Source organism: Gopherus flavomarginatus, chromosome 3, assembly GCF_025201925.1.
Source record: "Gopherus flavomarginatus isolate rGopFla2 chromosome 3, rGopFla2.mat.asm, whole genome shotgun sequence".
Lineage (NCBI taxonomy): Eukaryota > Metazoa > Chordata > Testudines > Testudinidae > Gopherus > Gopherus flavomarginatus.
This window is the reverse complement of record NC_066619.1, coordinates 175769293-175782612: the sequence shown is the minus strand read 5'-3', so window position 1 is coordinate 175782612 and position 13320 is coordinate 175769293. Positions and strand designations below refer to the sequence as shown.

The window sequence follows — 13320 nt, the reverse complement described above, 5'->3', positions numbered from 1 at the left end:
CCTTTTTACTTTGGGCATCTCATTATATCCTGTTGGAATATTAACTGCTCTCTCTAGTAGTTCTCTGACAACCTATACTATTGCATATTTTATCTCAAGGACTCTGTTTTAATCACCAGTTGCTACCTGCACTTTCTTTTCTGATCCATATATTGCTTTTAAAACTATTTTCAACACTGTGGAATGATAAGAGTTATTAGGATTGATTGCTTAGAATAGGGGTAGGCAACCTATGGTACACATGCCAAAGGCAGCATGCAAGCTGATTTTCAGTGGCATTCACACTTCCTGGGTCCTGGCCACTGGTCTGGGGGGCTCTGCATTTTAATTTAATTTTTAAATTAAGCTTCTTAAACATTTTAAAACCCTTATCTACTTTACATACAACAATAGTTCTGTTATATATTATAGACTTATAGAAAGAGACTTTCTAAAAACATTAAAATGTATTACTGGCACACAAAACCTTAAATTAGAGTGAATAAATGAAGACTCGGCACACTTCTGAAAGATTACAGACCCCTGGCTTAGAAGATATAGAGATAGATAAATAGAATATTACTGCATTTATAGTCTTCCTGTCAATGCAGTCCTTAGTCTCTCTTCTGAGATTGCCAACAAGAGTGCCAGACATGATCCACCAAGACCTGAACTGAGACCACCAATTAATTTCACAAAATTTATCAATTACTTATCCTTCATTCTGGACCTAAGGTGAATTTGAACCGATTGCCGAGAAATGAAAGTTGCTACATCCTGTTGCCAGCCCACTGAAGAACCCAGTCCATCTGAACAAGTTAATGAGTTATGCAGCCTTACACAGAGAAGAATGATTATGTCATGAAAGCACAGGGCTGAAAGAAGATCTACATGCTGTTCCTGAAACTGCCACAGTCCTCCTTCAACAAGTCACTTGTGGCCTGATTTCATGCATGCTGGGCACCAGCAGCTCTTGTTGTCAGTGGCAGCTGAGTGTATGCAGAAGCTTTGAAAACTGGAGCATTAATCTCTTGTGCCTCAGTCTCCTATCTGCAAAATGGGCTAATTATACCTACCTGACAAGGATGGTCAGACTTCACTTTAAAATGTTTAAGTTATAGAAGTGAAAAGTGTTACTATATTTATTGATATATGATATAATGATACATTAATTGCAGAATTATGTTATAATGAGGAGGAGATAACATACCCCTTTAACTAAAACTAATATTGCATCTGTCTCCAGAAATAGGCTATTGTAGCCACCATTATAAAGCTCAACTTTAGCCAACAGTTACCTTTCAGTGGTATGTGAGTTATTCCGCTAAGCAAGGGGGAACACTGCAGTATACTATATTAGAACCACTGTATGATAAACGGGTGGCACGGCCTATTTTCAACATTTTAAAAGTAATCTTAATATGAAGCGCTCTGAAACTTGCTGTCCTTCATTTAAATGAAGGAGAGTGGATTGATAGTGTTCCTGCTGTGTTTCCCGTTAGTGTCAATGAAACTGATGGATTTCCTGCTCTCTAAAGTTCAATATTCAGGCTCTTCCAAGATTGGACTGTCAGTCAGTTTCATGAACACTCTGCCACTGCTGCTGCTACAGCACATATGGCAGGGAAGTAACATGGGAAATGGGAGGGAGACTACCATACTGAGAATAAACGAGCAATAGGGGAGACAGTTAACATATGGAAGAGAGATGGAAAAGAGACATTACAAGAAAATAGATCTTCCTCCTGAGACTAGGTTTCGATCACATTCTAATCTCTTCTTCTCCGTGGTGGTGTCACTGTTCCCTCTCTCCTGATGAGAAAGGGATGGTTAAAACATCAGTACTTTCTGAGGCATGAAGTTAGAGGCAATCATTATTCTATCACATTCTTTTCACTCATTTCCAGAGTGTACGTGAGGAGCGAGGTTGGAGAACTGGTTTGCCAGGAAGAATCTACATACTTTACAGGTTGCTGACAGTTAATGTTGGTTGAAGAAATATTTTCTTTTGCTCCTTGCTCTGTGAACCCCCTTAGAAAGATCATAGACTGCCGGGAGACCGATGATGACATAAGAAAGGGGTGGGGGAGGGATTGTGCTGCTGACTGAGATCCATAAGCTTGGGGCATTATTGTTCTGTGGCCTCTTGCCCTCTGCTTATATTTGCAGCACTTCTGCCTTTGTACACCTGCCAGTGCCACACCTCATGGGAAAGAAACTACTTCCTCAGTGAACACAGCAAAGCACCAAAGTTTTTATATTAGTTAGTTCCCTTCCATACCATTTTGCCCGGGAGTAGAATGTACAATATGAACCAATATCGATAACAATGCCATTTATTCCCTTTGTTTAGGCTTTTTGAGCCCAAATTTCTAAAACTCAGCTCTGCGCTTCATCAGTAATGTCATTTAAAATGTGACCTTTTTTTGACTCACTGCAGCTATTGCTTTTAGCTGAACTTTATCCTGTTTTATTATTGCTTTTGTAATCAAACAGAATGTTTATGTGCCTTTTGGGATTAAATGAGTCCTCAGAATTATCTGGCCACTTCAGGTCAGTGCTTTCACTTCCACATACCATCATTGCACCGAGAGACTTCTGAAGACATTTATCGCTCTTTCACGCAGTTCCCAGCTGGATGAGACTTTAAAGATGGGTGCTGAATATGCTATTCTCTGCCTCCCTTTGTCCCCAGCTCTTGGGCAGGACACTGGGTCCACAAGTGTCACTCTTGGTGCAGAGCTTGGCCTTTGGAATCAATATTAAATTCACTCATTCTTTAGAGCTGGTAAAACATTGGTATTTAACAGGTTTGTGCAAAGTTAAAGGGCCAAAGTTAAACTATTCAGCTGTAAAAAGCAGTGACAGAAACAGATTTAAGCACCGTCCCCTATGTAGATATCACAGTGTGGGATGCAATCCCAATCAGTCAGGGTTGTTTCTCCACCTGGCCTGCAACTTGGATGCCTCACAATGCCTTGCTGTTGTAGCTGCCAACCTGAGCCTCACAAACAGCCTAACAGCATGCAGATCACACCTTGAGTGTCTGTGTATAGCTGTATAGCTTGTATAATTAGGGCCCTACCAGATTCACAGCCATGAAAAATATGTCACGGATCGTGAAATCTGGTCTCCCCCTGTGAAATCAGGTCTTTTGGGGGCTTTTACCCTATACTATACAGATTTCATGGGGGAAACCATTGTTTCTCAAATTGGGTGTCTTGACCCAAAAGGGAGTTGCAGGGGAGTTGCAAGGTTGTTTTAGGGGGGTTGTAGTATGCTACTCTTGTTTCTGTGCTGATTTCAGAGCTGGCTGGCCAGAGAGCGGTGGCTGTTGGCTGAGTGCCCAGCTCTGAAGGCAGCACCCTGCCCATGGCAGCGCAGAAGTAATGGTGGCAATACCATACCATGCCACCCTTACTTCTGCATTGCTTCCTTCAGAGCTGGGTGGCTGAACAGCAACAGCTGCTGATGGAGGGCACAGCTCAGCAGGCAACAGCATAGAAGTAAGGGTGGCAATACCATACGATGCCATCCTTCCTTTTGCGCTGTTGCTGGCAATGGCTCTGCCTTAAGAGCTGGTCTCCCAGCCAGAAGCCACTGCTCTCCAGCTGCCCAGTGCTGAAGACAGGCTTTTCTTTGGTCCCCTGGACTGCTTGTACAGATTGCCCCATGCAGACGGCTCCCTGTCAGCCTCAGCAGGGGTTTCTAGTTCCATCTGTCCCTAACCTTGACTCCAAGCATGCTGCGGATGAGGTCAGAGGACTGGTGCAGCTATTTTAGTTGTAGGCCCTTTTGGTATGGCCCCCTAAAGGCTCAGACTGGAGCACCAGAAGCTGGCAAACTCGGACTCAGCATGACCTAAAAGTGAACAAATTCCAACTACTGCATTAAATACCTTGCCTCCCTTTTCAACATTTCAGGCCAGATCCTCAGCTGGTGTGAATGGGCATAGCTCCGCTGAGTTCAGTGGAGCTATGCCAACTTCTACCAACTAAGGATCCGGATCTTCATCTCTACTGAAGGAACTACAGCAGAAGAAAACCATTAAGATGAAAAAGTTTGTTAAAACAGCAGGTAAACTGAAGATTGCTAAAATGAGATAAATCATGCGGTGGGAGAACTCTGGATTAGCAAGTGGTGATCTGTCACTTTTAGAAAATTGCTGCACCAGTAAGAGAGGAAAGGCTAGGGGAAGAGAGAATTACATATGGGAGAATAACTTACAAGATAAAATTTATTCAGCAAATTTTGCCAGTGTTCTTGTTTATGACAGAATAGAGTGTCATGGACAAAATAGATTGTCCCTTTCCTTCAAAAAACTGATTTAGTCCGAACCCTTCTGGTCTCGTCTTTGACAAAATTTGAGTTGGAGACCTAGCTCAAAGGAAAACAATGCCACACTGGTAGTGGCCTGTGTTTTTGAAAAGCAGGACATGCTCATCGAGAGGCATATATGCCTGCTGCATAAAATAGAGTACTGCTACCTGTTGTACAAAAGTGCACTAACAAGAATGACAAAGGAGTGTGCTACAGCTTTTTCCTTTTACATCACATCTGGCCCTGCCAAGTTAACAGCAAGATATGTTGGAAATGGAATATATTTTACATTCACCACTGAAGAGAAAATGCATTTACAGAGTGACATTTTCAAATCCTTTATAAAAACTGGATAGCTGAGCTTTTTGTTCCTGATTTAAAATCTGTTGAAGTCAATGGAAAGATTCCTAATTTTTTTCAACAGGCTTTCAGCCATTCTCTTCATGTATGTCTGACCTGAAACTAAAGTGATGAAATACATTTACTGATAGCAGTCAGATGAATCCTAAACTGGATTGTGTGTTTTTTGTTTAACTTTGACAAATCAGGCCACTAATGCAACAACATAGTAAAAGGAATTGGGGGATATAGGCCTGTACTACTTAAGTCAATAGATATTTATTACTGTCTTTGGGGGCAGGCTCATCCCCTGCATCTCTGAAATAACTCTTGCTACTTTTTGTAACATCAGACCAGCAGCCTTCAAAGTGGAACAATCCTAAAACAGAAGTAAATAGTTCCTTATACCATGACATTCTTCCCAGCATTTTGCTATGAATTTTGAAGCAGATCCTCAGCTGGAGCAAATGTGTATATAGTTACACTGAAATCAGTGGATCCATTCATTTTTAAACTAGCTGAGGATTTGAGCCTTTTTAGTATATTGTCTTGCAATATACTATTCAAAGTGTGTGAAAACATGTCTTCATAATTTTACACTGACATTCTGCTATTGCATTTTTGCTGGGGCATGGAAAGGGAGACATATTTGAGTGTGAATCATAAAATACATGCATTAGTGAAATGCAAATTAGCAAGGCTCCTTGCACAAATAAACATTCCAAAGTATGCTTCTCTGGCCAAATTCTCTTCTGCCTTCAGCACTGCAGCTTTCATGTGGTGTTCACTCTTTTTATCAAACTGAGTTCTATGCGTGTAGAAAGAGCAGAGTTGAAATCCTGAATGTGGATCTGAAAGCGGAATTAATGCTCTTGATGCTTTATCTAAACCTTCAAGAAATGTTGTATTTGATCATGTACCTACCCATTGCTAAAAGTTTATTCAATAATATGCATTTTTATTATTCCTTGCAGTGCACCTCTCCATTCTGTCTTGCATCAGCTGCCTCTGTTCAGCATCCCACACACGTATCCAGTCTACATCTTGACTTACGCTCAATCTACTGCACATATTGCTAAGAAAATGACCATGCTCTCATCACTGCAGTTTCTGCACCTTGGAATCATATGGTTTGGGCGATCCTGGCAAAAGTCCAGCATTGCTGAAGAAAGCAGTAATAAAATGTTCTTGTCCAGTCAGCACTAAATTTCACACTCTTTCCTTGCTGTTCCTTTCAGTTGATTCTCTAAATGAGAGGTTAAGAAAGAAACTGTGCCTTGTTTTGTGTATCGTATTTTATCCTCATTTCAACTGCTACAAAACTGTTAGAGAAGTGCAGCTAAGAAGTGCCACTAAAAAGCTGAATAAGATGCTTGATTTAAATGGACTCACATGCACACAACTGATGAAGTTATAAAGACAGAGAAATTGTATGTTTTCCTTTCTGTTGTTTAAAAACATTTTTATACAAATTTGTAATGTCTGTTTATACAGGAAACTTGCCTCTTTTGCCAGGAGGAATGACTGTGTTCTAATTAGAGCTACTTTCTAACAGCCATGTCTTTGTATATTAAGTTTGGAAGTAAATCAGGACACGTTATCTGCAGCTATAAGCATGATTACAAAAAATAATGTTTACAAGGCAGGTTTGTGTTTGTTTGTGTATGTATGTTTAATAGTGTGCCTAGGGTAAACTAGAAACACAGAACCAGGCTCTGACCTCTGGTAAACCCATGCAATCCTAGTAAAACACATGCAGTGACTGGCATAACCAAGCAGAATTTGACTCAAATTGTGGTCTGCATTCACATAGCAACATACTCAGAGATTGAAATGAGCACCCTCAGTTGTGCAGGAAAACTTACAAGATTTGAAGAAATGACCCTTCTTATCCACGCAAGGGAAATGTACAGGTATGAATATGCAAGTTACACTCTAGCCAGTATTGTATCCTGGAGATAGCACTCACACAGTGCGAGAACTGATTGAAGTGTTCGTTGCCAGCAATTTGGTTGTTGGTTTTTCTATCTGAGAATAATTTTTGCAGGTCATGAATTTTACTGATTTTTTTGGTTATTTGTTATTGATTGACAAATAATTTTTCTCAACACATTTAGGCCTGTGCCTTATTCATGCACTGTTCACAGTAAGTCATAGCAGACATTCAAAATTCTCAGTCTGCCCTTTCAGCTGTGTAAGTAGGCAACTAAGCCCTCGTCCAGACTAACCCGCGGCATCGGCGGGTTAAAATCGATTGCTCGGGGATCGATATATCGCGTCTAGTCTGGACGCGGTGTATCGATCCCCGAGCGCGCTTACATCGATTCCGGAACTCCATCAATCCGAACGGAGTTCCGGAATCGACGCGGAGAGCCGCGGACATCGATGCCGCGCCGTCCAGACTGGTGAGTACCTCGATTTTAGAAATTCGACTTCAGCTACGTTATTCTCGTAGCCCTCGTCCAGACTAACCCGCGGCATCGGCGGGTTAAAATCGATTGCTCGGGGATCGATATATCGCGTCTAGTCTGGACGCGGTGTATCGATCCCCGAGCGCGCTTACATCGATTCCGGAACTCCATCAATCCGAACGGAGTTCCGGAATCGACGCGGAGAGCCGCGGACATCGATGCCGCGCCGTCCAGACTGGTGAGTACCTCGATTTTAGAAATTCGACTTCAGCTACGTTATTCTCGTAGCTGAAGTTGCGTATCTAAAATCGATTTTAATTCCTAGTCTGGACGTGGCCGTAGCTGAAGTTGCGTATCTAAAATCGATTTTAATTCCTAGTCTGGACGTGGCCCAAGTCACCTGATATTGTTTCTGTTCCCTGACTGGATGATCTAATGTAAGCATCTCCAGTGTGAATATTCTTGTTAATGCACAAGCACCTGAATATGTTTGAATAAAAGTTCCTCCCTGAACAAAATACCAATGTCTATGGAAAAGAAAAGGCTCTGAACATGATCAGATTGAGGAATGATTCAGGTGAGTGAACATGTTCACTTAGACTTTTTCCTACTATTTGCCCGGTTTAGCAAAGTGTTATTTGTGACAAGAAAGAGAACTGTTACAAAGAGAGATGATCTGAAGAGCCAGTGTTTGGATCTGGTTTAGATTTAAAGTAGAGTTCAAGTCTGGATTTGTCCCCAACAAAATCTTGTGAGGTATTTTCATAAAGTTGTCTGCCACATCTGTTTATAATTTTAAGATGATTAGGGCTGGTTGAAAAATTTCTTTTGAAGCTGTTTCACCATAGAAAATTGGGTTTTTGACTAAATGTAATTTTTTTGTGAAAAGTGTCTGCTTTCTGTAGCAAATTTCTTATTTCATTCAAATCCAAAACCTGAAAACTATTGGTTTTGGCTGGAAATGTCTGGTTTTACTAGGAAAAATCAGAATGTTCTGTGACAAATAAAGACAAAACGATTTTTTTTCCCTCCAGGGGGAAAAAAAACAAAACATTTTCCCACCCGCTCTAGTTTGGACTGAGGGTTTTGATTCCAGCCTGTTTCTAGTTCTGCTCTTACTCTTAATCTGCTGCTACCCCTCTTAATACCCGCCCAGACACACACATACACACACACACCCCAATGGTTACCTCAAGTCATTTGCTTGCCTGGTGACATTAAGCCAAACTGTGTGGATTGCCAGGGTCTCCCTGAAGGAAGAGAGGCCTATGGCATGTTTGGGCCTGTGTTTCTTTTCTCCTAAACCCCGGAATGGGTGACTTCCAGCGGACCTTAGCCAGAAGGCTGACTTTCCACCTCCAGACCTGTACAGTGGACCACCTGGGTGTTGAGGGGCTGAGTGAGCACAGCACCCAGTCATGTCCTAAGAAGGCAGTGAGGAAAAACTAAGCTTTAATAGGCACATTGAGCTCAGGAGGAATTTTTTTGTTCTTGGAGAAGAGTGTTCGACAATGATCAGTTAAAACTCTTGAAAATAATATATCTTAGTCACCGTTTTTGCTTTTCTTCTGTTCAACTTGCTATTGCATGTCACTTCTGTTCTTCCGTGATTTATGTGAGGCTGTTACTTTTGATGACAAAAATATCACAAGGGCACAGATTTAGCTTGACATTGTCTCTGACTGGCCAAATTTTGTAAAAATATAGGCATTAATTCTTCAGTCTTAACACAGGCACCAGACTCATACAAATGAGCATCAGTTTGCTATTGATTATTAGGTAAGTGCTATATGACATAGCGTTTGCTCTGAGGGGCTTACAGTATAAAGTGAGATGGTGCAAATCAGATGACAATTCTCTAGTGTTAATAATTAGAATATTTTCACTAGTTTCCTTCAGTCTGCTCAAACTATTGGTTGGTTTTTGTGAATATATAGATCTTGGGTTCTCAGCACAGATGTTGAAACAGCCAGCAAGTGACAGGAGGTCACAACCACCCTGCCATTCCCATTTTGCTAAGTGGGGAGGGGCGTATATGCATACTAGCTAGACCAGGGGTAGGCAACCTATGGCACGTGTGCCAAAGGTGGCACACCAGGTGATTTTCAGTGGCACTTACACTGCCTGGTCCTGGCCACTGGTCCAGGGGCTCTGCATTTTAATTTAATTTTAAATGAAGCTTCTTAAACATTTTAAAAACCTTATTCACTTTGCATACAACAATAGTTTAGTTATATATTATAGACTTAGAGAAAGAGCCCTTCTAAAAACGTTAACATGTATTACTGGCACACGAAAACTTAAATCAGGGTAAATAAATGAAGACTCAGCACACCACTTCTGAAAGGTTGCTAACCCCTGAGCTAGACTAAGGAGTCCCATGTGCAGTATTTAAGAATTTTAGAAATTTTTCAAAAGGAACACCACAAGTCCGAAGAACAGCAAGAAACAATTAAAGCAAGAAAACCACTCCAAAGGGTGGCATTCCAATTTAATGAGCTTTGGTTATTGGTAATTATAAAATGCAACCAGAATTGCTTCCACCATTACATATTTTCTAGATGTTACTATCTTCAGTATTTTGTTATTTTTCAATTGGTTTTTTTCAATCCAGTTTTAAATGAGTACAGTTTAGTGTATGGAAAGATAAATTTGGTGTTTTCATTGCTCTTTACTTATCAATAAATCTTGTAGCACCTTCATGGATGTGTTTTGTACACTCTTACTACATGTTATGTGTTTGTACAGTGCCTAGAACAATGGTTCTTAGTTGAACTTTTAAATTAATTAATTAAATAACAATACTAATAACAACTGTTATTTTCTTACATATCCTTTTTAATGATACACACTTAGCCAAAACAAATTCAAAGCCTTATTCTCTAATGACTTATTTGTTTATAGCTTATATGAGGATTAATAGCCTACCCTAGAGGTGCATATGGAAATGCTGCAGCAGACAGTAAAACAAGAGGATTATAATATTGCATTGCACACAAAAGAGGAGAAAAGCAGATATTTTTGCTTTTGGCCTTATGGTTATCCTCTCTTTTCCACAGTCCTGAATTAGATCCAAATATCTGTAGCTTAGAAGTCACTAAAACCCTGAGACATTATCCTCTTCAGAGGGAAGGGGTACTCATTAGTGTCCATTGGGTGTGGAAAGGAGTGTGGCCTCTTAAACACATGGAACCTGAGGCTCTGCAGGGAATCCTACTCCCAGCCCCATGGATTTTTGGGTATCCAGACCAGATGTTCATCAGTGTTTTGCTCTTTACCACGTGGCCAATGGGCTTGGTCTAAAGCCTACTAAAGTCAATGGAAGTCTTTCTGTTGACTTCAGTGGGCTCTGAATCAGACTCTAATTTTGTTTCTTATAAGGAGAAATACTGAACCCCCATTTGCTGCAAGGCAAAAGACACAGAGAGAGACTTCTGAGAAATGAAGGAAGAGATGACATCATTGCTATAATGTAGACATGTCAGCAAGAAAAGCAGCATAAAAACTCAGTCAAATTCAGATCTCATATAATTGCGTACAACTCCCAGTGAAGTCAATGGAATTTGTAGGCACAAATTCTAGGACATAATCATTCTGATTCAGGAATGCAACAAAGAGAAGATAACAATGGAGCCAAATTTTGTGTTCTTTATGTAACTAATATAATTGACTTAATTCAGAATAGTCACAAGCAGGATTTGGCCACTAAAGCCTTTGAAAGATGCTGATCGAACCATCTAAAAAACCTAGCTTATCCACAGAATTCTTAGATCTTGCGTCTGTTGCTTTCATTTGGAAAACCCATTGTGCTCGATGGATAGTGTCTCACTGTTACATAATGGAGGACATAAAGTAAAAGTAAATATTTTAAACTGCTGTAACTGTCACTGAAATAGCTTTAAACACAAGCCTTGTTGCGAATGATATGGCAAAGGCAAAACAATGTTCTGATTTTTCTGCCAGAAGAACACTGATATTTTTCCCACTGTCACTGACACTGTGCTTCCTACAAAATAATTGTCTCTAGAGGAATCACTCACATTTTAATGACTTAATGAGCAACTCGCAATGCCTGTCCACAGAAACTCTCCGATGTTACCATGTGCACCCAAACCCTGCTTGCCTTTTTTCATCCAAAACTTCCACTGAAGCAGGATTTGACTTGAATTGTCCAATATTCTCTCCATGCTCCCCTGTGCTTTAATGTGGAATGACATGTCCTATCAAGGTCATGCACACTTTTTTGTCCCAGCTCATCTCTAACGTCCCAGCCCATTTTTGTGAGTGCCAAAATTAATATCTTATCAGCCATACATAGTCCTTAATAATGTAGACTTTGTGGAATGGAATCTCACAGTGCTCTGTCAACAAGCTGAGAACAGGAACCTCTATCTTGTTTATATTTGACATGCTCTGCGAAGCCAATAGCCAAAGTACCCTTTTTTTTGGTCAGCACAATGGTTTATACAGTCTTCAGTGGGTATTTCTAGAAGTCTTTGTACTTCAGCACATGATCTGTGTGTGAGTTAGCAGTGAAATTAATTCTCCTTTCTGCTGTCAACAAAAGCAAAAGTGTGTCTTTCTCATCTGTCATGTGCACTGCAACGGTAATCCTCTTGCACTACTGTCTGCTGCAGCATTTCCATGTGCACCTCCAGCGTGTGCCACTAATTCTTGTATAAAGCTATAAACAAATAAGTTATTAGAAAATAAGGCTTTCAATTTCTGTTGGCTAAGTGTCTTTCATTAAAAAATATGAGAACAAATAAATGAATTAAGTAAGACTAATACTACTAACAACAAGTAACTTATTTACAGTATCACATAGAGGTCCAATGAAGATCAGAGCTCCATTGTTCTACGCACTGTACAAACACAGAACACATAGTAAGAGAGAGTGAAAAACACACCTATGAAAGCACACCTGGCAAGCAAAGAGCACTGAAAATACCAGTTCTATCCTTCCATACACTAAAGTGTACTCCATTAAAACTGGATTAAAAAATAACAAAATACTGAAGACAGTAACATACAGGAAAAAAATATAATGGTGGAAGTGATCCTGGTTTTATTCTGTAGTTACCAATAACCAAAGCTCACCAGACTGGAATGCCACCCTCTGAGGTGATTCTGCTATAATTGCTGCTCTCTGTAGCTCTGACTCATAGAGTTCCTTTTGCAAAATTTCTGCAATTCTCAAACACCTCACATGAGACCTCCCAATCAGTATCCCACACCATCTGCATCAACTATCACTTTCACTGCATTGCAAGTGCTCAGGAATTTTTCCATTTAAAAAGCCTTCTCCAATCTCAGTTCTTTAAGGTGAAGAGTGCCAGTGCTGGAGGTCCAAACTATGAAGTCCAGTAGCAGCTATTGAACTCCTATTTCCCTGTTGATTTCCATGTTGTCTTTTTCTTTTCCCCTCCCATGCTGGTCAGTGGTGCATTTTTTGTAGAACTGAATAGAAGAGACGGTGTTGGATGTGGATCTGGTTTAGCGTCAGGATACAATTCAGTGTTCAGATCTGAGGGAGAATCGGTGGTAGAGTTTGGATTGGACAGTGATGAAATCTTGCGGGAAAACATGCCCTTTCCAGTTCTGGCTCTCACTTGGAGCCAAATCCACCAGGCACTTCAAATCCAATTTCAAATCTAAATGAACTTCAACCTCCTAAAATAAGCAGTGGTTCAGATTTTAGGCTCACTTTTTCATTTACCTGTTGTCTTTTTTTCCAACTTGACAGTGGTTAGCTTTATATCCTTTTCAGTATTCTGACTTTCAACTTTATAGCTATCCAACAGCAATGAATCAACTCAATCCATTTGTTGACTGTTTGTTCAGATTCCAATATAAATTTAGTACATGTAGCAGACCTGAAGGCAGTTGGCCTATCCAATGTATCTTCACTAGTTAGGAAGGGTTATATTGTCAAATGGCTCTACCAACCATGAATCACATGGACATATTCCATTCATTATCCCTGTGCTGTGTGTATAATGTGCCAGATTTATTTTATTAGTGGGGCTGGGACTCAGGGTGTAAAATGTCAGTGCTGCTGAAGATTGATTTCAAATAGGAAATCTCTATCATTACAGGAGTAATAGACAGATGATGAGAATTTTACTAACAGCCCTCATGGAGGGGCACTAAGAATGAGTGGGAGAACTGTGGTCACAGAGACTGACTGACCACCCATTTAATATATTGTGACTAATACTCATTTTGACAAACTTCAAAGTTACTTTTCAATGGAGCTTCAGTGAATAGA

At 40.3% G+C, this 13320-nt stretch overlaps 1 protein-coding gene across 4 annotated transcripts in view; it reads left to right on the top strand.

Annotated features, from left to right (window-relative positions):
- BANK1 (B cell scaffold protein with ankyrin repeats 1) overlaps window positions 1–6843 on the top strand; it is a 293349-nt gene extending 286506 nt beyond the window's left edge. For all 4 annotated transcript variants that reach the window (XM_050944423.1, XM_050944421.1, XM_050944422.1 and 1 more), the window contains one exon: window positions 5613–6843. The gene's annotated coding sequence lies outside the window, so the exon portion shown is untranslated. The remainder of the gene's footprint in view (window positions 1–5612) is intronic.
- Window positions 6844–13320: the final 6477 nt, after the last annotated feature.